The sequence below is a fragment of the Caretta caretta genome, chromosome 1, assembly GCF_965140235.1.
Source record: "Caretta caretta isolate rCarCar2 chromosome 1, rCarCar1.hap1, whole genome shotgun sequence".
Taxonomy (NCBI): domain Eukaryota; kingdom Metazoa; phylum Chordata; order Testudines; family Cheloniidae; genus Caretta; species Caretta caretta.
Window position 1 is genome coordinate 70,622,843 of NC_134206.1, and position 23,936 is coordinate 70,646,778.

Here is a 23,936-nt window from a genome sequence, read left to right on the forward strand (position 1 = left end):
GTGATTGCACTGGCTACTTGCATCACAGCAACCCCACAGTATATTTGCCCACTCCAAATTGATTCCTGACTGACCGGTAGCTGTCTGGCGTTACAAGCTTCAACAGAGCTATTGCCACTCACTCGTGAACTGTGGTGGCTGCTCTCATCTTGGTATTTTTGCACTTCAGGGCAGGGGAAAGCAAGTCACAAAGTTCCATGAAAGTGCCCTTATGCATGAGAAAGTTTCGCAGCCACAGGGAATCATCCCAGACCTGCAAAACTATGCAGTCCCACCACTCTGTGCTTCTTTCCCGGGCCCAGAATCAGCATGCCATGGCATGAGCCTGCCCCATTAACACCATGATCTCCAAATTGCAGGGGAACGCGGTTTTAGGGAAAGGTGCGTTCAGGGCCTCATCACCACGCTGCCGTCGCCTCCTCACCTGGTTTTTCAGGTGCTGGTTCTGCATAAACTGCACGATAATGTGCGAGGTGTTTACAATGGTCATAACTGCTGGGGTGAGCTGAACGGGCTCCATGCTTGCTGTGCCATGGCGTCTGCTCCTGCTCGGGCAATCCAGGGATAAGGGCACAAAACGATTGTTTGCTGTTGCTCTGGCAGAGGGAGGGACGACTGACAACATGGCTTACAGGGTTGGCTTACAGAGAATTAAAATCAACAAAGGGGGTGGCTTTGCGAGAAACAGAATGGCCCCCTCAAGGATAGAACTCAAAACCTCAAGGATAGAACTCAAAACTGGGTTTAGCAGGCCATTGATTTCACAGAGGGAGGGAGGAGAAAATGAATACAAAACAAATCTGGTCTATTTCTTGTTTTGATCCACTTCATCTATCTTTATACATCTTGCTGGCAGCAGACTGTGCAGTACGACAACTAGCCATCGTCATCTCCTGGGTCCTCGGCAGAAGATGGTACAGTATGACTGCTGGCCATTGTCTTCTTCTGGCTGCAGATTAAAAGACAGTGCACTGCCGGTAGGACTGAATCGCCATGAGAAGAAACTTAAAAGGGAAATGACCTGGCTGAGTCACTCCCATGTTTGCCCAGGCACCCCTGACCTCATTGAGGTCTGTTAAAAGAGCACCCTGGACTACGTCAATGACGGCTACCAGTCATACTGCACTGTCTGCTGCAAAAGGTAATAAACTGTTGCTGTGTAGCAATGCAGTACCACGTCCGCCAGCACCCAGGAGACGTATGGTGACAGTGAGCTGAGTGGGCTCCATGGTTGCTGTGGTATGGTGTCTGCACAGGTAACTCAAGAAAAAAGGTGCAAAATGATTGTCTGCCCTTGCTTTCACGGCGGAAGGCAGGGAAGGCAGGTCTGATGTTATGTACCCAGAACCACCCGTGACAATGTTTTAGCCCCATCAGACACTGGGATTTCTACCCAGAATTCAAATGAGCAGCGGAGACTGCAGGAGCTGTGGGATAGCTACCCACAGTGCAACGCTCCAGAAGTCGACGGTTGCCTCGGAACTCCGCCGACTACATGCACTTAGAGCATTTGTGTGGGGACACACACAATTGACTGTATAAAAACGTTTTCTACAAAACCGACTTCTATAAATTTGACCTAATTTTGCAGCGTAGACAAGGCCTTAGAGATGTTGAAATAGCAGAGTACAAGGAAGTCACAAATCAACAGTCACTTGAGCCCTTCTTACATCAAATGCTACTTGGACCACACTGTTGTGGAATTTGATGGTTAAGAAGCTAATGTTAATCAGTGGGCTCAATAATATTTTTGTGGGGTTCCCCAGCTGCTGTTCCATAGAATGTGCTCGAACTTCCATTTCCAAATCACCATCTACATAGCCCTGGTCTACACTAGGACTTTAGGTCGAATTTAGCAGCGTTAAATCGAGGTAAACCTGCACCCGTCCACACGATGAAGCCCTTTATTTCGACTTAAAGGGCTTTTAAAATCGATTTCCTTACTCCACCCCTGACAAGTGGATTAGCGCTTAAGTCGCCCTTACCGGGTCGAATTTCGGGTACTGTGGACACAATTTGACGGTATTGGCCTCCGGGAGCTATCCCAGAGTGCTCCATTGTGACTGCTCTGGACAGCACTCTCAACTCAGATGCATGATTGTTTGCCATTGCTTTGACGCAGGGAGGGGCGACTGACAACACGGCTTACAGGGTTGGCTTACAGAGAGTTAAAATCAACAAAGGGGGTGGCTTTACATCAAGGAGTATTTCAGGCAGGACTTCACGGAGGGTTCCAATAAGAAATGGTGCACCTAAGTTATTGTTCTTATTGGAACAAGGAGGTTAGTCTGGCCTCTGATTGATACATGGCTAGATTTACCTCGCTGCACCTTCTCTGTGAGTGACTGCAGTGTGACCTAGAGAAATGAGTCCCCTAGACGGGAGGTGAAGGGGGGGTTGCAAATGAGTACAAAACAAATCTGGTCTATTTCTTGTTTTGATACACTCCATCTATCTTTTACATCTTTGGCTGGCAGCAGACGGTGCAGAAGGACTGCATGCCATCCACATCTCATGGCTGCTCGGCAGAAGATGGTACAATAGGACTGCTAGCCATCCTCATCTCTTGCCTGCCTGGCAGAAGATGATGCAATAGGACTGCTAGCAATCCGTATCACCTGCCTGCTCACCATAAGATGGTTCAATAGGACTGACTGCAGGACTAAAGAGAATGACCTGATCAAGTCACTCCAAATTTAGTCCCTGTGCCATGTCTGCCCAGGCACTCCTGATCGACCTCACACAGGCGACCAGCAGCACCTCGGACATGACGATGACGGCTACCAGTCCTATTGCACCGTCTGCTGCTACAAGGCAATGGGTTGCTGCTGCTGTGTAGCAATGCAGTACTGCGTCTGCCAGCACCCAGAAGACATACGGTGACAGTGAGCTGAGCGGGCTCCATGCTTGCCATGGTATGACGTCTGCACAGGTAACTCAGGAAAAAAGGTGCAAAACGATTGTCTGCCCTTGCTTTCACGGAGGGAGGGAGGGAGGGAGGGAACGGGGGCCTGACGATATGTACCCAGAACCACCTGCAACAATGTTTTAGCCCCATCAGGCATTGGGATCTCAACCCAGAATTCCAATGGGCAGCGGAGACTGCGGGAACTGTGGGATAGCTACCCACAGTGCAATGCTCTGGAAGTCGACTCTAGCCTCGGTACTGTGGAAGCACTCCGCCGAGTTAATGCACTTAATGCACTTAGAGCATTTTCTGTGGGGACACACACACTCGAATATATAAAACCGATTTCTAAAAAAACGACTTCTATAAATTCGACCTAATTTCGTAGTGTAGACATACCCATAGACTAGTGTTGTAAGTGAAGATAGTGAAGTTACCACAGTTGAAGTCTCCTTCTAAATGGTCTGAGAGATATCTTTAAATGATGATAAAGGCCAGTTTTTTTATCCCGTTCCTGATGTTTTCTTCTGCTGAGGCAAAGTATGTGGAAAGCTGTCCTTAGGCAAGTTAGAGCATTCATCATCATGAATAATCATTGGCTGTCAGAGTGATCTGTAAGAGACTGCTGCAGCTGACACTGCAAGTTATGCAGAAGGCTGTTTAGCCCTGACAGACCACGGAAAAGAAAAGGTAGTTCAACCACATGTATGTTTATGGGATGGGGGAACAGTTTGGAAAGTAACAAATAAGTCTCTTCCCCACTCTGAATATAAAATGGTGCTTTCCCTACCTGGTATTGGGTTCTTAAACCTCAACAATTAGACCCATCAATTATATAGCATGTTACACTCACTTCAGAACTTCAGAAAGACATGGCCCAATTCACCTTCATAAACCTCCTGTGAAGTAGGTAAGTAACATCTATAATTTATACAGTTATGAACTGAAATCCAGAGTTTGGGTGATTTGTCCAAATCCACTGTCTACACTATGAAATTAGGTCGAATTTATAGAAGTCGTTTTTTTAGAAATCATTTTTATATAGTCGATTGTGTATGTCCCCACACAAAATGCTCTAAGTGCATTAAGTACATTAACTCGGTGGAGTCCTTCCACAGTACTGAGGCTACTGTCAACTTCCAGAGTGTTGCACTGTGGGTAGCTATCCCACAGTTCCTGCAGTCTCCACTGCCCTTTGGAATTCTGGGTTGAGATCCCAATGGCTGATGGGGCAAAAAACATTGCCGCGGGTGGTTCTGGGTACATGTCATCAGGCCCTCCCTCTGTGAAAGCAACGGCAGACAATCGTTTTGTGCCTTTTTTCCTGAGTTCCTGTGCAGACGCCATACCACAGCAAGCATGGAGCCCGCTCAGCTCACTGTCACCGTATGTCTCCTGGGTGCTGGCAGACGCGGTACTGCATTGCTACACAGCAGCAGCAATGCATTGCCTTGTGGCAGCACACAGTGCAATAGGACTGAAAACCATCCTCATCGTGTCCAAGGTGCTCCTGGCCGCCTCGGTAAGGTCGGTTAGGTGCGACTGGGCAGATATGGGTGCAGGGACTAAACTAGGAGTGACTCTACCAGGTCATTCTCTTTAGTCCTGCAGGCAGTCCTATTGCACCATCTTCTGCTGGGCAGCCAGGAGATGTGGATGGCTTGCAGTCCTACTACACCGTCTGCTGCCAGCCAAAGATGTAAAAGATAGATGGAGTGGATCAAAACAAGAAATAGACCAGATTTGTTTTGTATTCATTTGCTCCCCCCACCCCGTGAAATCAACGGCTGTCAATCGTTTTGGTGATGTATGTCAGGGGCACCTTGAAAACTTTAATGCAGATTCAGTCCTGCCTGAAATGGCAGAGGGAGGGATAGCTTAGTGGGTTGAGCATTGGCCTGCTAACCCCAGGGTTTCGAGTGCAATCCTTGAGGGGGCCATTCTGTGTGACAGTTGTTTTTATTTCTCCTTGATGTAAAGCCACTCCCTTTGTTGATTTTAATTCCCTGTAAGCCAACCCTGCAAGCCATGTCATCAGTTGCCCCTCCCTCCACCAGAGCAACGGCAGACAATTGTTCTGTGCCTTTTTTCTGTGCAGACGCCATACCATGGCAAGCATGGAGCCCACTCAGATTACTTTGGCAATTAGGAGCACATTAAACACCACACGCATTATCCAGCAGTACATGCAGTACCAGAACCTGGCAAAGTGAAAACGGGCAAGTAGGTGATGTCAGCGCGGTCACGTGAGTGATCAGGACATGGACACAGATTTCTCTGAAAGCATGGGCCCTGCCAATGCATGCATTATGGTGCTAATGGGGCAGGTTCATGTGGTGGAACACAAATTCTGGGCCCTGGAAACAAGTACAGACTGGTGGGACCGCATAATGTTGCGGGTCTGGGATGATTCCCAGTGGCTGTGAAACTTTTGCATGCGTAAGGGCACTTTCATGGAACTTTGTGACTTGCTTTCCCCTGCCCTGAAGCGCATGAATACCAAGATGAGAGCAGCCCTCACAGTTGAGAATTGAGTGGCAATAGCCCTGTGGAAGCTTGCAATGCCAGACAGCTACCGGTCAGTCAGGAATCAATTTGGAGTGGGCAAATCTACTGTAAGGGCTGCTGTGATACAAGTAGCCAAAGCAATCAAAGATCTGCTGATATCAAGGGTAGTGACCCTGGGAAATGTGCAGGTCATAGTGGATAGCTTTGCTGCAATAGGATTCCCTAACTGTGGTGGGGCCATACACGGAACCCATATCCATATCTTGGCACCGGAGCACCAAGCCGGCGAGTACATAAACCGCAAGGGGTACTTTTCAATGGTGCTGCAAGCACTGGTGGATCGCAAGGGACGTTTCACCAACATCAATATGGGATGGCCGGGAAAGGTACATGACACTCGCATCTTCAGGAACTCTGGTCTGTTTTAAAAGCTGCAGGAAGGGACTTTATTCCCAGACCAGAAAATAACCGTTGGGGATGTTGAAATGCCTATAGTTATCCTTGGGGACCCAGCCTACCCCTTAATGCCATGGCTCATGAAGCTGTACACAGGCACCCTGGACAGTAGTCAGGAGCTATTCAACTACAGGCTGAGCAAGTGCAGAATGGTGGTAGAATGTGCATTTGGACATTTAAAAGTGTGCTGGAGCAGTTTACTGACTCTGTTAGACCTCAGCAAAACCAATATTCCCACTGTTATTACTGCTTGCTGTGCACTCCAAAATATCTGTGAGAGTAAGGGGGAAGACGTTTATGGCAGCGTGGGAGGTTGAGGCAAATCGCCTGGCTGATGGTTATGTGCAGCCAGACACCAGGGCAGTTAGAAGAGCAGAAGAGGGCACGGTGCGCATCAGAGGAGCTTTGAAAACCAGTTTCATGACTGGACAGGCTACGGTGTGAAAGTTCTGTTTGTTTCTCCTTGATGAAACCCCCCACCCCTTGGTTCACTCTACTTCCCTGTAAGCTAACCACCTTCCCCTCCTCCCTTCGATCACCGCTTGCAGAGGTGATAAAGTCACTGTTGCTTCACATTCATGCATTCTTTATAAATTCATCACACAAATAGGGGAATAACTGCCAAGGTAGCCTGGGAGGGGTGGTTGAAGAGAGAAGCACCAGGAGGGGTGGTGGAGGAGGGAAGGAAAAGGCCACACAGCACTTTAAAAGTTTAAAACTTTAAAACTTATTGAATGCCAGACTTCTGTTGCTTGGGCAATCCTCTAGGGTGGAGTGGCTGGGTGACTGGAGGCCCCCCACTGTGTTCTTGGGCGTCTGGGTGAGGAGGCTATGGAACTTGGGGAGGAGAGTGATTGGTTACACAGGGGCTGTAGCGGCAGTCTGTGCTCCAGCTGCCTTTGCTGCAGCTCAGCCATATACTGGAGCATATTAGTTTGATCCTCCAGCAGCCTCAGTATTGAATCCTGCCTCCTCTCATCACGCCGCTGCCACCTTTCAGCTTCAGCCCTCTCTTCAGCCAGCCACTTACTCTCCTCAGCCCACCACCTCTCCTCAGGTCATTTTGTGCTTTCCTGCATTCTTACATTATTTGCCTCCATGCATTCGTCTGTGCTCTGTCAGTGTGGGAGGACAGCATGAGCTCAGAACATTTCATCGCAAGTGCGTTTTTTTCTCCTTCTAATCTTCACTAGCCTCTTGGAAGGAGAAGATCCTGTGATCCTTGAAACACATGCAGCTGGTGGAGAAAAAAAAAGGGACAGTGGTATTTAAAAAGACACGTTTTATAGAACAATGGGTACACTCTTTCACAGGAAATCTTGCTGTTAACATTACATACATAGCACATGTGCTTTCGTTCCAAGGTCGCATTTTTCTCGCCCCATCACGTGGCTAACCCCTTCCCCCTCCCCGTGGCTAACAGTGGGGAACATTTCTGTTCAGCCACAGGCAAACAGTCCAGCAGGAACGGGCACCTCTGAATGTCCCCTTAGGAAAAGCACCCTATTTCAACCAGGTGACCATGAATGATATCACTCTCCTGAGGATAACACATAGATATAAAGAACGCCAGCAAACATACACTGCAATGCTTTGTTCTACAATGATTCCTGAGTACGTGCTGCTAGCCTGGAGTGGTAAAGTGTCCTACCATGGTGGATGGAATAAGGCTGTCCTCCCCAGAAACCTTTTGCAAAGGCCTTGGGAGTACCTCCAGGAGAGCCACGAATGTCAGGGCAAATTAATCATTATACATGCTTGCTTTTAAACCATGTATACTATTTTAAAAGGTAGAATCATAGAATCATAGAATATCAGGGTTGGAAGGGACCCCAGAAGGTCATCTAGTCCAACCCCCTGCTCAAAGCAGGACCAATTCCCAGTTAAATCATCCCAGCCAGGGCTTTGTCAAGCCTGACCTTAAAAACCTCTAAGGAAGGAGATTCTACCACCTCCCTAGGTAACGCATTCCAGTGTTTCACCACCCTCTTAGGGAAAAAGTTTTTCCTAATATCCAATCTAAACCTCCCCCACTGCAACTTGAGACCATTACTCCTCGTTCTGTCATCTGCTACCATTGAGAACAGTCTAGAGCCATCCTCTTTGGAACCCCCTTTCAGGTAGTTGAAAGCAGCTATCAAATCCCCCCTCATTCTTCTCTTCTGCAGGCTAAACAATCCCAGCTCCCTCAGCCTCTCCTCATAACTCATGTGTTCCAGTCCCCTAATCATTTTTGTTGCCCTTCGCTGGACTCTCTCCAATTTATCCACATCCTTCTTGAAGTGTGGGGCCCAAAACTGGACACAGTACTCCAGATGAGGCCTCACCAATGTCGAATAGAGGGGAACGATCACGTCCCTCGATCTGCTCGCTATGCCCCTACTTATACATCCCAAAATGCCATTGGCCTTCTTGGCAACAAGGGCACACTGCTGACTCATATCCAGATTCTCGTCCACTGTCACCCCTAGGTCCTTTTCCGCAGAACTGCTGCCTAGCCATTCGGTCCCTAGTCTGTAGCTGTGCATTGGGTTCTTCCGTCCTAAGTGCAGGACCCTGCACTTATCCTTATTGAACGTCATCAGATTTCTTTTGGCCCAATCCTCCAATTTGTCTAGGTCTTTCTGTATCCTATCCCTCCCCTCCAGCATATCTACCACTCCTCCCAGTTTAGTATCATCCGCAAATTTGCTGAGAGTGCAATCCACACCATCCTCCAGATCATTTATGAAGATATTGAACAAAACTGGCCCCAGGACCGACCCTTGGGGTACTCCACTTGATACCGGCTGCCAACTAGATATGGAGCCATTTATCACTACCCGTTGAGCCTGACAATCTAGCCAGCTTTCTACCCACCTTGTAGTGCATTCATCCAGCCCATACTTCCTTAACTTGCTGACAAGAATACTGTGGGAGACCGTGTCAAAAGCTTTGCTAAAGTCAAGAAACAATACATCCACTGCTTTCCCTTCATCCACAGAACCAGTAAACTCATCATAAAAGGCGATTAGATTAGTCAGGCATGACCTTCCCTTGGTGAATCCATGCTGGCTGTTCCTGATCACTTTCCTCTCATGCAAGTGCTTCAGGATTGATTCTTTGAGGACCTGCTCCATGATTTTTCCAGGGACTGAAGTGAGGCTGACTGGCCTGTAGTTCCCAGGATTCTCCTTCTTCCCTTTTTTAAAGATTGGCGCTACATTAGCCTTTTTCCAGTCATCCGGGACTTCCCCGGTTCGCCACGAGTTTTCAAAGATAATGGCCAATGGCTCTGCAATCACAGCCGCCAATTCCTTCAGCACTCTCGGATGCAACTCGTCCGGCCCCATGGACTTGTGCACGTCCAGCTTTTCTAAATAGTCCCTAACCACCTCTATCTCCACAGAGGGCTGGCCATCTCTTCCCCATTTTGTGATGCCCAGCGTAGCAGTCTGGGAGCTGACCTTGTTAGTGAAAACAGAGGCAAAAAAAGCATTGAGTACATTAGCTTTTTCCACATCCTCTGTCACTAGTTTGCCTCCCTCATTCAATAAGGAGCCCACACATTCCTTGGCTCACCAGAGGTCCCTTCTCCACCTGGTGGGTCCAGGAGGAGCCTTGGGTGTGTTCGGGGGGTACGGGCTCCAGGTCCAGGGTGAGAAACAGTTCCTGGCTGTTGGGAAAACTGGTTTCTCTGCTTGCTGTGAGCTAGCATCATCTTCCTCATCCCCAAAACCTGATTCTGTATTGCCTCCATCTCCATTGAAGGAGTCAAACAACACAACAGGGATACTGGTGGCTGAACCCCCTAAAATGGCATGCAGTTCGTCATAGAAGCGGGATGTTTGGGGCTCTGACCCAGAGCAACCCTTTGTCTCTCTGGTTTTCTGGTAGGCTTGCCTCAGCTCCGTAAGGTTCATGCGGCACTGCTTCGGGTCCCTGTTACGGCCTCTGTCCTTCATACCCTGGGAGATTTTGACAAATGTTTTGGCATTTTGAAAACTGGAATGGAGTTCTGATAGCACAGATTCCTCTCCCAATACAGAGATCAGCTCCCGTACCTCCCGTTTGGTCCATGCTGGAGCTCTTTTGCGATTCTGGGGCTCCATATGGTAACCTCTGCTGATGAGCTCTGCATGGTCACCTGCAGCTTGCCACGCTGGCCAAACAGGAAATTGACATTCAAAAGTTCCCGGGCCTTTTCCTGTCGACCTGGCCAGTGCATCTGAGTTGAGAGTGCTGTCCAGAGCGGTCACAATGGAGCACTCTGGGATAGCTCCCGGAGGCCAATACCGTCTAATTGCGTCCACAGTACCGCAAATTTGACCCAGCAAGGCCAATTTCAGTGCTAATCCCCTTGTCAGGGGTAGAGTAAGGAAATCGATTTTAAGAGCCCTTTAAGTTGAAAAAAAGGGCTTCGTCATGTGGACGGATGCAGGGTTAAATCGATTTAACGCTGCTAAATTTGACCTCAACTCCTAGTATAGACCAGGGTTTAGTTGGGTCCAGTGGAGGGTTAAAGTTAGAACCCCTGGATCCTAGCCCTGTGTCCAATCCATTAGGAAATGCTGCCTCAAACAAATTGACTTTGTTTTTAAAGAAGAACCTAAGCATTGATGACAAAGAATTTCACTAATGCACAGTTAATGTTACGCACTGTTGTCTTCTGTCCTTCCAGAACATTGTTTTTAGCAAAATGTAAACTTCCAAAAACTAGGAAATATAGAAAAAAAGGTACATGTCATACTCCTGTGGGAATTCTGCACCACTTTGCAATACAGAATTTTGCAGAATCCCCTGTTTCCCACCACATCATTTCTGGCTGCCACTAGGGGCTGCTGGACTCTGCAGAGCCCGGTTTGCAGTAAGCAGGTCATGCAGCTCGGAGAGTGCCTGGGAGACCCAGCCAACTCTGGCAAAGGACGAAGAAGAGCAGGACCACACCACATCTTGTTCTCCTGTGGGACAGTAAAGAAGTTGGAGGGAGTAAAGGTTCTCTGGGTGCTGGTGTCTGGGCTGGCTGCTCCATGGCTGGGCTCTGTGGGGAGGGGAGTGCTGGTGTCTGGGGGCTTCCCTGCAGCTGAGCTCTTGGGGAATGGGAGTCTGGATGTCTAGGCTGGGGGGTGCCCTGAAGCTTGGCTCTGAGGGGAGGGAGTTATGGGTGTCTGGGCTCTGGGGGCCCTGCACAACCCCCTCCAGAACCCCCAAACTGGAACTGAGTTGTTGTAGGGGTTTCTTATCTCTAATCCTGGGGGAATCTTTTTTGCTCTTGTTGTATTGACACACTTGACAGATATTTTGAAATAAGTTACCAAAATAATTGAAACTGGACTAATTGTTATTTTGACAAATAAAATATGCAGAATTTTAAAATATTGTGCGCAACCTTTTTAACACAGAATACCCCAGGAGTAATGTCAATGCAACATTAACTGATCTCTGAACAATGCCTCAACATGCTCATAACACACATATTCACACACTGCCTTTGTAGAGAGTGCAGAACACTCAGTGAACAGGCAACATGTCCGCTGGAGGACAGAGTTTCATGTTTTGTCTTTGCTCAGTCAGAATTTGTGTTTAGGTGAGCTATGCTGAACAGTACCTATATATACCTTATCTAAACCCAAATACTGAACCTACTCCTCAGAAACAACCCCACACTTGCTAAATTTTAAATCCCCTTCACCTTATGTACAGTATTCTAATTAACAGTATAATTTAATTTACGCATCATTAAACCTACAAACCACTCATATCCCATTTCAACGCTGACAGTCCCCCTATCAAGAAGGCCCCTATTCACCACTACCAACAATCTACAGAATTCAAAACTGAAGTTAGGCATACTGGATACTGCAAAATGCAAATGCACCTCTTTCCTTTGATCACACACATGTGGGACAATGAAAGGTGTTTAGAAAGGTGAAAAAGGCAGGGGTTCCCCAAATTGCCCCATTCCAGTAGCACAGCTCTGCTAATCTTCTTCAACTAATCCCTCTGGCATTCAGTACACATATACCTATCACAATGAATGCAACTGGAATGCAGACAGATAATTCTCAGTGGCTTCTGCCAGGCCCAGGGAGACAGAGTTAAGACTGCATTGGTGTGTACCTTAACTCTGTATTACTTGTTTTTTAGAATTTTTAGTTTGAATTTCCTAGGTTTTTGAACAGAAAGAAACATTTGTAGTAGGATTTAATGGTCATGTAAGCAGTATTAGTTGTCACATAGGTTCACATTTGAGGCACTAACGAGGCTAGCTAAATACAAATAATGTTATATGATTCCTTAGTGGTCCTCCTACTGCCTTTACACTTTTTTATAGTGGCATGGTGATAATAGTCATGCTTTGAAACTCTTGGAGGATGGAGTTGCTAACAGGGCAAGAAGACAAGTCATAGTTATGGGTTATGTCGAAAAATCTTGACAATTTTATCCCATGTTGGTTACAGTAACTTAAGAAGATTGGTATCTCTCCCCCCTCCTCCTGCCATTCTCTGCCACATATAACTCACCTCCACAAATAACATATGCAGCTAACCGTCCCCTTCCTATCCCATGAAGCTATTAGCACAGAAAAAGTTACTCCTTGCTGTCTGTCACCCAGTGCTGCTGCATATGTATGTAGAATCATAGAAGGTCAGGGTTGGAAGGGACCTCAGGAGGTCATCTAGTCCAACCCCCTGCTTGAAGCAGGACCAATCCCCAATTTTTGCCCCTGTCATAAATATAAAGGGAAGGGTAAACCCCTTTGAAATCCCTCCTGGCCAGGGGAAAGCTCCTCTCACCTGTAAAGGGTTAAGAAGCTAAAGGTAACCTTGCTGGCACCTGACCAAAATGACCAATGAGGAGACAAGATACTTTCAAAAGCTGGGAGGAGGGAGAGAAACAAAGGGTCTGTGTCTGTCTGTAGTCGTCTTGGCCGGATTTTAAAAAGAAATTTTTTTTTCCTGTGGAAAGGAAGTCCAGAAAGCAGCTTTGAAACTGAAAGCAGCTTGGTTTTTCTCTGCTTTGTGGCCAAGCAGAGACAAAAGGGGATTATCTTTGTGAATTGCAGGTTTTCTTTGCCTGGAGGCAGGGTACTTAACTCCTGCAGGGAAATTCACAGTCTTCCAACCCAGAGTTTTTTTTCTCTTTTCTTCCTAAAAGTAAATAGGGGGGGTGTGCTCTACCCAATTGCCTGGAGACAAAAGTGGCAGGGTTTTTTTTTTTAGGATTTTGATTTTTTTTGTTTTACAAGGAGCACAGGTTTGAAAAGGATTTTTTTTTTCTTTGGGCTGGGTAAGCAGGTTTCCAAGTAGTTGGAGGTTTTTTGCTTTAATTTGGGCCCAGAGCAGAGACAAGGGAATTGTCTTTTTCTGTAGGCTGAAAATCACTATCAGAGAATAGGTATTCTATTCCAGCACAGCAAAATTTTACAGCCAAGTTTTGTTTGTTTATTTCTAAACCTCGGGTGTAAAGTTAGTTAAAAACAGAGAGGTTCGAATGGCAAAATCCGCGGCTCGACTACAGCTCGAATTAGCCAAATTTTAGGCTGAGTAAAGACAAAGGGAACATGAAAGACAGATAGAACTCATGCGGCTAAAGAAGGAACAAGAAAGGGAGGCAGAACAACACCAAGCGGCTGCTCAAAGGAGAGCTATGGAAGCGAGGGACAAAGAACTGGAGGAGAAGGAAAAAGAGAGGAAGTATGTGGAGGAGATGGAGAAGATAAAGGCTCAGCAGAATATCCCAACAAACCCTAGTAATCCTTCTCCAAGTACCACTTCCCATCCCAGAAAGTTCCCCACCTACAAGGCAGGCGATGATACTGAGGCCTTCCTAGAAAACTTCGAAAGGGCCTGCCTTGGGTACAACATCTCTACTGACCAATACATGGTAGAGCTGAGGCCGCAGCTCAGTGGACCCTTAGCTGAGGTGGCAGCTGAAATGCCCAAAGAACACATGAACAAATATGAACTGTTTAAATCCAAGGCGAGAGTCAGAATGGGGATAACACCCGAGCAGTCTCGTCGGAGGTTCAGAGCCCTAAGGTGGAAACCAGACATGTCATTTACCCGACATGCCTACCACATTGTGAAACATTGGGATGCCTGGATATCAGGAGCAAGTGTTGAATCTCCAGTAAATTTGCTCTTCCTAATGCAAATGGAACAATTCTTAGAGGGTGTTCCTGAGGAAATAGAAAGATACATCCTAGATGGGAAACCCAAAACTGTAATTGAGGCAGGAGAGATTGGAGCCAGATGGGTGGAGGTGGCAGAGAAGAAGAAAACTGGTCGCAGTTGGAGCGGAGACCAGAAGGGACCACCCCAGACCACACCCTATTACCGGGGGCCGCCCAAAGCCCCACCTACCTCCCAAAGAACCCTCCAGACCCCTTATCGTCCCACCACCCCGTTCTCCAGCAACCCTCCTCGCCCCAGTGACCCGTCAGCTGGACGATGTTTTAAGTGTAACGAGCTGGGGCATGTAAAGGCCAACTGCCCCAAGAACCCCAACAGATTACAGTTCATTGCACCGGAATCACACCAGAGGTCCACAGGCCCAAATACCTCCCAGATACCCTTGGAGCAGAGGGAAACTGTGAGTGTGGGCGGGAAGAAGGTCACCGCGTGGAGGGACACCAGAGCACAAGTGTCAGCTATCCATGCTTCCTTAGTGGACCCCAATTTAATCAACCCAGAGATCCAAGTGACGATTCAACCCTTCAAGTCCAACTCTTTCAATTTGCCTACAGCCAAGTTGCCTGTCCAGTACAAGGGCTGGTCAGGAATGTGGACTTTTGCAGTCTATGATGATTATCCCATCCCCATGCTGTTGGGGGAAGACTTGGCCAATCATGTGAAGCAGGCCAAGAGGGTGGGAATGGTCACCCGCAGCCAGGCTAAACAAGCCGTGAGGCCTAGCTCTGTTCCGGAAACTTCTATCAGGACCCAGTCAGAGGTGATGGACCCGGACCCCAGGCCAATGTCTGCAACAGCAGTAGTGAATCCAGTCCCAGAGACCCAGACGGAACCAGTCCCAGAACCGGAACCAGCCAAACAACCAACACCAGACCCCGTGCCAGCACTGAATCCAGTACTTGCAACCTCAACACCAGAGGGCCCCACTGAACCTGAACTGGCAGCAGCCGATAACCCTACACAAGAGGCTCAGCCGGAGCCTGAATCCCAACATAGCGCACCAGCGGAGAGCGGTTCACAGTCAACAGAAACAGCTCCATCCCCTATATCGCTTCCAGAGGGACCAAGCCTAGGTCCACAATCCAATGAGGAACTGATGTCCCCAGCATCAAGGGAACAGTTCCAGACTGAACAGGAAGCAGATGAAAGCCTCCAGAGAGCTTGGACGGCAGCACAGAGCAACCCACCGCCTCTCAGCTCTTCTAATCGATCCAGGTTTGTTGTAGAAAGAGGACTTTTATACAAGGAAACTCTTTCTGGTGGACACCAGGAAGACTGGCATCCTCAGAGACAGTTGGTAGTTCCAACTAAATACCAGGCCAAGCTCTTGAGCTTAGCCCATGATCACCCTAGTGGCCATGCTGGGGTGAACAGGACCAAAGACCATTTGGGGGGATCATTCCACTGGGAGGGAATGGACAAGGATGTTTCTACCTATGTCCAGTCTTGTGAGGTGTGCCAAAGAGTGGGAAAACCCCAAGACCAGGTCAAAGCCCCTCTCCAGCCACTCCCCATCATTGAAGTTCCATTTCAGCGAGTAGCTGTGGATATTCTGGGTCCTTTTCCGAAAAAGACACCCAGAGGAAAGCAGTACATACTGACTTTCATGGATTTTGCCACCCGATGGCCGGAAGCAGTAGCTCTAAGCAACACCAGGGCTAAAAGTGTGTGCCAGGCACTAGCAGACATTTTTGCCAGGGTAGGTTGGCCCTCTGACATCCTCACAGATGCAGGGACTAATTTCCTGGCAGGAACTATGAAAAACCTTTGGAAAGCTCATGGGGTCAATCACTTGGTTGCCACTCCTTACCACCATCAAACAAATGGCATGGTGGAGAAGTTGAATGGAACTTTGGGGGCCATGATACGTAAATTTGTAAATGAGCACTCCAATGATTGGGACCTAGTGTTGCAGCAGTTGCTCTTTGCCTACAGAGCTGTACCACATCCCAGTTTAGGGTTTTCCCCATTTGAACTTGTATATGGCCGTGAGGTTAAGGGGCCATTGCAGTTGGTGAAGCAGCAATGGGAGGGATTTACACCGTCTCCAGGAACTAACATTCTGGACTTTGTAACCAACCTACAAAACACCCTCCGAACCTCTTTAGCCCTTGCTAGAGAAAACTTACCGGATGCTCAAAAAGAGCAAAAAGCCTGGTATGATAAACATGCCAGAGAGCGTTCCTTCAAAGTAGGAGACCAGGTCATGGTCTTAAGGGCGCTCCAGGCCCATAAAATGGAAGCATCGTGGGAAGGGCCATTCACGGTCCAGGAGCGCCTGGGGGCTGTTAATTATCTCATAGCATTCCCCACCTCCAACCGGAAGCCTAAGGTGTACCATATTAATTCTCTAAAGCCCTTTTACTCCAGAGAATTAAAGGTTTGTCAGTTTACAGCCCAGGGAGGAGACGACGCTGAGTGGCCTGAAGGTGTCTACTACGAAGGGAAAAGTGCTGGTGGTGTGGAAGAGGTGAACCTCTCCATGACCCTTGGGCGTATGCAGCGACAGCAGATCCAGGAGCTGTGCACTAGCTACGCGCCAACGTTCTCAGCCACCCCAGGACTGACTGAACGGGCATACCACTCCATTGACACAGGTAATGCTCACCCAATTAGGGTCCAACCTTACCGGGTGTCTCCTCAAGCTAAAACTGCTATAGAACGGGAGATTCAGGATATGTTACAGATGGGTGTAATCCGCCCCTCTGAAAGTGCATGGGCATCTCCAGTGGTTCTAGTTCCCAAAACAGATGGGGAAATACGTTTTTGCGTGGACTACCGTAAGCTAAATGCTGTAACTCGCCCAGACAACTATCCAATGCCACGCACAGATGAACTATTAGAGAAACTGGGACGGGCCCAGTTCATCTCTACCTTGGACTTAACCAAGAGGTACTGGCAGGTACCGCTAGATGAATCTGCCAAGGAAAGGTCAGCCTTCATCACACATCTCGGGCTGTATGAATTTAATGTACTCCCTTTCAGGCTGCGAAATGCACCCGCCACTTTCCAAAGACTTGTAGATGGTCTCCTAGCGGGATTAGGAGAATATGCAGTCGCCTACCTTGATGACGTGGCCATATTTTCGGATTCCTGGGCAGACCACCTGGAACATCTACAAAAAGTCCTTGAGCGCATAAGGGAGGCAGGACTAACTGTTAAGGCTAAGAAGTGTCAAATAGGCCTAAACAGAGTGACTTACCTTGGACACCAGGTGGGTCAAGGAACTATCAGCCCCCTACAGGCCAAAGTGGATGCTATCCAAAAGTGGCCTGTCCCAAAGTCAAAGAAACAGGTTCAATCCTTCTTAGGCTTGGCCGGTTATTACAGACAATTTGTACCGCACTACAGCCAAATCGCTGCCCCACTGACAGACCTAACCAAAAAGAAACAGCCAGATGCTGTTCAGTGGACCGAAAAGTGTCAGAAGGCCTTTAACAAGCTTAAAGCGACACTCATGTCTGACCCTGTACTAAGGGCCCCAGACTTTGACAAACCGTTCCTAGTAACCACAGATGCGTCCGAGCGTGGTGTGGGAGCAGTTTTAATGCAGAAAGGACCTGATCAAGAATTCCACCCTGTAGTGTTTCTCAGCAAAAAACTGTCTGAGAGGGAAAGCAACTGGTCAGTCACTGAAAAAGAATGTTACGCCATTGTCTATGCTCTGGAAAAGCTACGCCCATATGTTTGGGGACGGCGTTTCCACCTGCAAACCGACCACGCTGCACTGAAGTGGCTTCACACCGTCAAAGAAACTAACAAAAAACTTCTTCGGTGGAGTTTAGCTCTCCAAGATTTTGATTTCGACATCCAACACATCTCAGGAGCTTCTAACAAAGTGGCTGATGCACTCTCCCGTGAAAGTTTCCCAGAATCAACTGGTTAAAATCGTCCTTGAGATGTGGAAAATATTGTTAGTCTTTATGTACTTGGTAGTATATTTAGAGATGCATGTGTCTTATTAACTCTGTTTTTCCTAGAGCTCCAGGAAGAAATCCCAGCCAGTGTTTCACCCTAGCTGAGATTTGGGGGGCGTGTCATAAATATAAAGGGAAGGGTAAACCCCTTTGAAATCCCTCCTGGCCAGGGGAAAGCTCCTCTCACCTGTAAAGGGTTAAGAAGCTAAAGGTAACCTCGCTGGCACCTGACCAAAATGACCAATGAGGAAACAAGATACTTTCAAAAGCTGGGAGGAGGGAGAGAAACAAAGGGTCTGTGTCTGTCTATATGCTGGTTTCTGCAGGGGATAGACCAGGAATGGAGTCTTAGAACTTTTAGTAAGTAATCTAGCTAGGTATGTTTTAGATTATGATTTCTTTAAATGGCTGAGAAAAGCATTGTGCTGAATAGAATAACTATTTCTGTCTGTGTATCTTTTTTATAACTTAAGGTTTTGCCTAGAGGGGTTCTCTATGTTTTTGAATCTAATTACCCTGTAAGATATCTACCATCCTGATTTTACAGGGGGGGATTTCTTTATTTCTATTTACTTCTATTTTTATTAAAAGTCTTCTTGTAAGAAAACTGAATGCTTTTTCATTGTTCTCAGATCCAAGGGTTTGGGTCTGTGGTCACCTATGCAAATTGGTGAGGCTTTTTATCCAACATTTCCCAGGAAAGGGGGGGTGCAAGTGTTGGGAGGATTGTTCATTGTTCTTAAGATCCAAGGGTCTGGGTCTGTAGTCACCTAGGCAAATTGGTGAGGCTTTTTACCAAACCTTGTCCAGGAAGTGGGGTGCAGGGTTTTGGGAAGTATTTTGGGGGGAAGGACGCATCCAAACAGCTCTTCCCCAGTAACCAGTATTAGTTTGGTGGTGGTAGCGGCCAGTCCAAGGACAATGGGTGGAATATTTTGTACCTTGGGGAAGTTTTGACCTTAGCTGGTAAAGATAAGCCTAGGAGGTTTTTCATGCAGGTCCCCACATCTGTACCCTAGAGTTCAGAGTGGGGGAGGAACCTTGACAGCTCAACATGCAGCTGTGGTCAAATAGAACAAGAAGATGTTAAGATGAGTAAGGAAGGGGTTGGAAGCTACTACAGAAATAGTACTAATAATGATATGTAAATCAATGGTGGGGCCTCATCTGCAGGAGTGATGCATCACCCCACCTTAAAAAAGATATTGCGGAATCACAGGGGATTCAGGAAGGATAATGAAAACCATCAAGGGTTGGAAAACTCTTATCTGAAGAAAAAAAGAAAAAGATTCAGACTTCAGTTTAGAAAGGAGACAAATAAGAAAAGACATTGTGAAAGTCTAGAAAATAATGAATGGTCTAGAGAAGTTAGATCGAGATCTTCTGGTCTCCCTGTCTCGCAACACAAGGACAAGGAGGCATTCAGTAGAATGTGAAGGCCCAAAATTCAACACCAATAAAAGGATATTCTCTTTCACACAACGCATAACTGGATTTTGGAACTCATTGCCACAAGAAACTGATGAGGCCAAGAATTTAGCAAGAGTGAAAGAGGAATTAGAGATTAATTTGGATAACAAGCATATCTAGAGTTACAATAGCTAGTGTTAGCAACAAAATATGTATGGGATATTAAACCTAATGTTTCAGAATTGCAACTAGTCCTTAACTGTTAGAGATTAGGAGGAGGCCTAACTTAAGGGGACCCTTTTTGTTTAAGCAGACCAACATTCACAGTGCTTCAGCACTCATTTCAAGACTCAACCTCAGTGTACCTGTGCTGGGAGGTGGGGAATTACTTTATTTATTAGCTTTTTAGTTAACCTTAACCCTTTTCTTCCCCGGAGATGCTGGATCAGTGTGAGTGGCAACAACAGCATCTGTTAAACTGCTCACATTCCACATATGCACGGATGAAGAAGCCAGTTAGCGTTCATAATTCCAAGTGACAGAATCTTTCCACTACAAGATGTTTTATATGCTTATGTGGTCAAGTACATGGGGACAAGCAGTCACAGTGGATATTTGATCAAATAAGCAGAAATATTTTGTAGATAAAAATCAAGCAAAAGAAAAGGAGAAAGAAGAAAGAGGTTGAGACAAAAAAGACAAAGAATAAAGAAGCAAGTGCCCTTATGTGTTGGCAAGATAAAACAATGGCATTGAAATCAGCAAATCAATGCTGCTGTTTTAAAGAACATTGATTCAGCCTGGGAAGTTATGGCACAATTCCAAGGCACTGCAAAAAGGCAACAGAGGCACTGCTGTTCTCGTCTGGCTGGAGCCGAGAGGGAAATAATTCTTTTTGCTCTGGGAGCTCCTAAGGTTTGGCAACACAGCAATATTAATAAAAACGGAGTGGTCTGGAGTAAGAAAATAAGCCCATAACCTTGCAGTTAACTCAGAGCATTTTATCAATTACCAGCCTGTAATGAATTGATGCCTAAATTAGTGGTATTTCAAAACTGAGCAGTGTTAACTCTTAAACAGCAAGCTGCTTCTCTTTCAACAAATTTCCCTAGCAGAGCAGATTGGGCTAAGATTTCCATGGCTCCTAAATTTTAAGCCATATGTGTTTACTGATTACTTAAATATTTACAGAATGTTCTGCCAACCTATTCCCTTCAGATACACAGAGACTATGTTTTCAAAGCTTTGCATGCTATGTGAATATGTAAGAACTAGGAAATAAGCATGCCTATGTGAACAGCTGTTAGAGACATATGGCATTTTCAAAGCTGGTGCAAATATTTACACACATGTAGATGCAAGCTATTCTGCACTTCACAGAACAGGATTTTGTTACAATGTGTATGAGAGAATCACATAGGAAGCTTCCAACATTCTCAAGTGACCATCAGGAAATGAAAGCATTAATGTTTACTTTGTTTTTTAAATAGTATGTGCGTTTATAAAGAAAAGCGGAAAAACCTCTATTCTCTCACTTTAGCTAGTGAAATACCTGTAGGGCTTTGAATTAGAAAGTGGTTGCCTAGATGGATCACAATGCAATATCCAGCAGGGAATGGGGCAATGCAATTTAATACATTAATTAATAGGCCATTTTGTATACTGTAAAGAGAGTTTGAAAGTCAGGCTTTCAGGAGTAGCTTTTATTTGTAGTAGTAGCTGTTACTTCAACCATCAACTTTTAGCAACAGGCTTATTTCAATCAACTTTGCCATATAAAGTATATTCCAAAGAGAATGTGACACTATATTTAGTTTCCTTCTGGTGTTCCAGCTGAATAGGGAGCCATGCAAGAAGTTTAATAAACCTTAGTAATTCTCTATCAATTCTAGGTGATATAGATTCTACCCATTTTAGATATTTGGCTCAACATCACAATGACCTCATTTACAAAACTGAAAAGCATTTCATTCATTAAAGTTCAACTGAAAGGATTTATACTAAGCAAAAGAAAAAAATAATGACCTGAACCTGCACCTATTCCATGAACCAAACCAAATCATTTATTAAGAACAGTTATATTCTGAAAGGTGGTCTTGTAAAAATGACATTGCATTGTTTATTGTGTATTACCTTGTCACGCTATAAATGCCCCCCCCCCAGGGGGTCCCCTGGGCAAGCACCAGCGTTATATAGTGCTAATGCTTTTCTATGTAGTGGAAAGGATCTTGGAAAGGGTTGAAGGTATGAGTGTGGAGTGAAAGATTTCTTTGCAGATTGCGAGAGGCCAAAGGGGGAGGAAGAGAGAAGGGAATGGGTTAACTTGATGTTCCAGCGAAACCCAAAGATAAGGAGCTGACTCCAGCCCAAGGCCATTGCACACACTCTGCTACCAGCCAAGAAAGAAGGGGGGGAGTCCACCCTCCCCCCTTCCCCACCAGCCATGAGAAAGGAGAGTTGCTGAACAAAATTGCAGGGGCTGTGAAAAGGAGTGAGACAACAAGGTCAATGAGGGAAAAATACCCGTCTCACGGCCCTGAAGCTGGTGTGTTTTGGGAAAGCTGAGGAAGCCACGGAAGGCTGGTTTGAACTGGTACACAGAGCATGGGGAACAAAGGTCCCTGAAGGCGATGCCCCCAAGAGACCCCAGGACTTAAAAACCCTCCTGGGAGCTGAGGCAAATCGGAGATCAACAGCGGACCCTAGACGACCTGTGCACAGGACAAGAACTCCTGTCCACCCCTCCCCCTCTTCTTCTTATGTTACACCCAGGCTTGGCCAGGCTTGGGTAGTGCAGGTGTGAGTATGAAAGTGGGTTAGGGCTTGGGGCACTAACGCTTTCTTCCTTCCTTTGAGTGACGTGAGGAACCCTCGCACCCTCCACCGTTATTTTATTATTTTATTAATAAAGCTTTAAAATTTGATCACTTTGTGTGCTCTGTCATCTCCTCCCCTAATGATCCTGTGGCCTCAGCCTGATCACCTGATGCCTCAGGCAGATTGGTAACAGAAATCTCTCACAAACTCTCAATAGTTCCATATTGAATTATCTCAATTTACAAGTAAAAAGAATATCTTTCCAACTGCCAGAGCAGTAAAGTCAACTTTAGATCAGAAAGTCAAGCTGACTTCTGTGTTATCTTTGCCACTAACACAAATTTTGCAACTTAGGCATGCTTCTCAATTGCTTTGAACCTTCTGTAGTCATTTAGACCTGTGCAAAGGTAGTTTAAAATGCCTTAATAGAATCTTAGAAATGAAAGACAGAAAGGGACCTTGAAAGGGACTCAAGTCCATCCCCTGCATTAAAGCAGGGCCAAATAAACTTAGACCGTCCCTGTCAGGTCTTTGTCTAACCTGATCTTAAAAGCCTCCATTGACAGCTATTCCACAAATTCCCTTGAAAGACTATTCCAGTGCTATCCTTATAGTTAGAAAGTTTTTCCTAATATCTAACCTTAATGTCCCTTGCTGCAGACTAAGCCCATTACTTTTTTTCCTACCTTCAGTCGATAGAGAGAAGAATCTGAAGTCTTAGCATATCTGAAGTATGTTTTCAGGTCTCTCCTCAGTCGTCTTTTCTCAAGAATAAACATGCCCAATTTTTTAATCTTTCCGCATCGGTCAGGTTTTCTAAACCTTTTATCATATTTTTTACTCTCCTCTAGACTCTCTCCATGTTGTCCACATCTTTCCTAAAGTGTGGTGCTCAGAACTGGACACAGGACCAGTGCCAAGTAGAGTGGGGCAGTTATCTCCCATATCTTACATACAACACTCCTATCAATACACCTCAGAATATTAGGAATTTTCAAAACTGCAACACATTGTTGTATCATATAGAATTTGTAAATCATTATGACCCCCAAATACTTTTATACAGTACTAGTTATACCCCATGTTGTAGTTTTATATCTGATTTCTCCTTCCTAAGTGTACTTATTTGCACCTGTATTTATTTAATTTCATCTTGTTTATTTCAGGCCAAACCTCCAATTTGTCAAGATCCTCTTGAATTCTAATCCTATCTCCAAAGCGCTTGCAATCCTTCTGACCTTGGTGTTAGGCACTAATTTTGTAAGCATACTCTCCACTCCACTGTATCATTCTGAACTGATAGTGTTTTATACCTAGTTTGCACTCTTACCACATAGGTAAGTGACTTCAAAAGATGCAAGTAGTGAGAAATCAGAATCTTTGTCATGTAGGGAAGGTTGGTTTTATGAATGTTGCACAGGTCTCGGAAACAGTAGATCTGTCGAGGAGTGCCTCAGAAGGTTGACATAAAGATATCCCTTTGATAATCCCTCTGAATTCTCATCTGAAAATTAACCTAATGAAATCTCCAAGACCTTTGTGGTTCACCTATTGCTACTTTTTAATCTGGCAGCAATTGAGTTCAAAATCTCTAATTTCACTTTCTTTTGATGGGCTCTCTGCAGATACTGCATCCCTCACATTGCTTTTGCTGTCAATTGTAGCAGAGAGAACAGAATCTTGAGGATATGAACTCAGAACTTGATATATAAATGAAGGGGAAACTTATTTTAAACAGTATTGTTT